Source organism: Anguilla rostrata, chromosome 6 (assembly GCF_018555375.3).
Source record: "Anguilla rostrata isolate EN2019 chromosome 6, ASM1855537v3, whole genome shotgun sequence".
Classification (NCBI taxonomy): Eukaryota; Metazoa; Chordata; class Actinopteri; order Anguilliformes; family Anguillidae; genus Anguilla; species Anguilla rostrata.
Window position 1 is genome coordinate 29,967,183 of NC_057938.1, and position 3,302 is coordinate 29,970,484.

The 3,302-nt window shown below is 43.5% G+C and overlaps 1 long non-coding RNA gene across 1 annotated transcript; it reads right to left on the bottom strand.

Moving 5' to 3' along the window:
• Nucleotides 1-284: 284 nt before the first annotated feature.
• Nucleotides 285-2,951, bottom strand: LOC135257983 (uncharacterized). The gene is made up of 3 exons (XR_010330837.1): nt 1,766-2,951; nt 1,516-1,621; nt 285-1,381 (listed from the first exon to the last, which is right to left on the bottom strand). It is a non-coding gene; the product is annotated as an uncharacterized LOC135257983 (long non-coding RNA).
• Nucleotides 2,952-3,302: the final 351 nt, after the last annotated feature.

The window sequence follows — 3,302 nt, forward strand, 5'->3', positions numbered from 1 at the left end:
AACCCCTTTAGCTTCACTAAACAGCTGCTGGGTCAGAAGCGCAGTGGAAGCTTGACTTGCTCAAAGGAAGAGATTGACCTGCACATATATATTGCAAAGATTGAACAAATGCGAAATCCAATGCAATAAAAATGGAACCAAATAATATTCAAATTAAAAAATCTAATGAATAGCTAAATAACAATAATAAACAAAACTTAAATAATAAAGTAAATAACAACAAATAAACAATAAAAGCTTTAATGAAAGCTAACAATTCAATTTACAAAAAAGAACCAGTAACCTACTATTTGAAGTATAACTTTTGAGCAAATAAACATTAACAAATTTTGTTTAATAACTTTTATACAAAAATAAAGGAAGTTTAATTGTCCCTCATAAGTTGGAGCCACTGCTCTTTTGTTTGGGTCTCGTTCTGAGGGCAGTAAATTGTCCCTTTGTACTGGCTGTGGCCAGTTTCCTGTGTCCTGTACAGTCCACATCTTTTGCAGGTGTTAGCAGGAACAGTCCTATTATATGCATGTTTTGTGCATGTGGGCATCTGTGGAGTGGAAGCTGGGGCAGGGTGATGGTGAGAGGAAGCACTGCCAGCCCTGGCATATGGGTGGGGTGGAATGCTTGCAGGAGGTGTCCGGTGGCAACTGGAAAAAGTTGCCACCGTGCCTTGGGCCTGACTGCAGATGGTACACATGTTGACCTTCGCTTAGTTTTGACTGGCCCTGCTGTGTTTTGTAGCAGATGGTAGGTGTGCTGACTTACTTGAGGAGCTTTAGCAGGGCGGGTTTTTGCAGCCAATAAAGGGTCAGCTGCCAGTGGACAGGGTCCAGGAAGTTGAATGCCCTGGAGCAGCACAGACTGTTCCTGACCCTGCTATTGTGCCACTGGATCAGTGTACTTTGGTTCACCTCAACCAGCTGCAGAGTTGTTTCCTGCGCCACTGCTCCATTGTCCAGTACAAGCTGCCTGATCTTCTTATAGTCCTGGATGATCAGAGTCCATCTTGAGGGTGTTCCCGTTTTTTGGGACTACAATGGATGCCACACAACCTCACAAAGATGGACTCCATCAGGTGGAAGCAGTTGGGCCACTGGGCAGGTGAACCACTGGCTCCAAGAACATATCACTTTGTGCTCTCCACACCAGAGGCAAACATGGCCCTCTTCTTTGGCACCCGGAAGTGACCGGTCACCAGCCTGTCCTGGTGCCGAGCAGCATACACTACACAGCCTTTGTCAAATGGGAGCAAGTCCTGCCATAAAGCAATGATGGTGCTGGCTTGTTGGGTCGTCAGGGTGAGGCTGGTCTGGTTCCGCAGCCTAACAAGACATTCTGCCAATTTGTTGACAAAGTTAATGCCTGGTACATTGTCTTGATCTAATGCCTGAAAAACATGCAATTAGTAGTTAGTTGTGTATTGATTTTTAATTGGCTTTTGCAATGATCCAGACATAATATCATGTGATTTAATAAATACCACAATTCATGCTGTTGCTGGCGTGTCTTATGTTTGCTCACCGTTCATGTTTGTTCAACGCATGGTTGTGTGTTGTGTGCATTCTAATGTTATAGGATCAAATTTCCATCTACAGTTACTAGGGCTTCCGAAGCGTCCTCAGTGAATCTGTGAAAAAGACACGGATCACAATTTTATCACCTTTGTTTTGCTAGTTGATGGAATGCAGTTAAAGCCTTTACATTTATGATAATCTCAGCACCAGTAAACCTTTCTGGTAATGGAAAAATTAGTTAACATTAATTTACTTACCAGCTCAACATCAGCTCCACTCGTAGCAATGACAGGGCCCATAGTGGTAGCAGGTACTTGACACAGTGGCAATAGCAGTGGGACCCATGGAGGTGGCAGCAGGACACTGAGCAGTGGAAGCAGGACCCATGGAGGGGGCAGCAGGATGCTGAGCGGTGGCAGGTCGCTCTCAGCTCGCTTAGCTTGTTTCTGGTATTCCAGCAAAGCTTGCTACCAAGCAAGACGTCCTGTGCCTGTGAATCTCACACTGACTGGTAGCCACTGCCATCTACTGGCATCAGCTGAAGCATTTTCCCAAATCTGTGGTCTGAACTCTGTCCAGCTGATGCATTGCCAAACATGGGGAACACTACTAAATGAACATCAAAAAAATATTCGTCCATGTTGAAATGTTCATCAATCAGATGACTGCTATGTAAGGAATGTGGAATGTGTAAGCAGACCCAGCCAGCTGATTCATTTGAAACCTCTGTATATTCAAAGCTGAGTGACAAATAACTAAAATTCTGTTGTCGCCTGGAGCAGTCATTATTTTGCTCCTACCGTTGAACCATGATGAGAAGACTCAGAGGTGCAACGGTTCCCATGAGTATAATGAGCAGCCTCATGCTTCCACTGGGGCGCTGATTTCCCGGCAATGAACGTGTTCCAATCGGCGACTCTTACCGGAGTGTTGGAGACCAGAAAAGTCTTTTATCACCATCCAATCATCTGGTTGTATGGTGTGGCTTGGTATTTTCTTCCCCTCGTATTCATGAATAAAAGGTAGTGTGGTTACTCAATCAAGTTTAGTTTCTGCCATAACCTTATTCAGACTGCTCTTGATCGTTTGATTAATTTCTCCCCACTGTACTCCCACTCGATGGGTGGAAGGCACAGTGAATTTTAAATGTTATTTTTAAATTTAAGCTTCTGAGATTCTCAATAATTTAATTTACGAATACCAAACCTCGGTATTATGTCTCACATGAGGGTCTTGGCTACTGATAGTGCAGTCGCTTTCCTGCAAGGGAAACATTCCACATATTTAGAGAACATATCAACAATCACTAGACAATACTTGCAATAATGCCCAAGCTCAATTCAAATCCATCATCAGACAAAAGAACCGCTGTTCTGGGGTAGGCTGCCCTGATGCCCTCACTGCTTGTCCTTGAGCGGTGTTGTTCTGGAAAAAAATTACAAATGTATCACCAAAATGCTGAAAAATTGCTGAAAATCCTGTTGCAGTTGGCCTTTACTAAATCTAACATACGCATGATGAATACCATGAGTCAGTCTTGCAACATAGTGGCACAATGTACAAGCAGGCAACACAGGTTTACCTTAAGGTGAGACCCATAACCCATCAGGGCGGGGACCGCATTTGTGCCTCCTCCATTGGGCTTGTTCCTCCAGACTTGTAGATTCCTGCAATAATTTCACTCACCTTTATTAAACAAATTCACAATATTTATACTCATTTGCCACACTGGGTTAGTAAAGAAGAGACCTTTTTTTTTTTGCACGGGCATTTCCCTCCGAAACGTCATTTTGA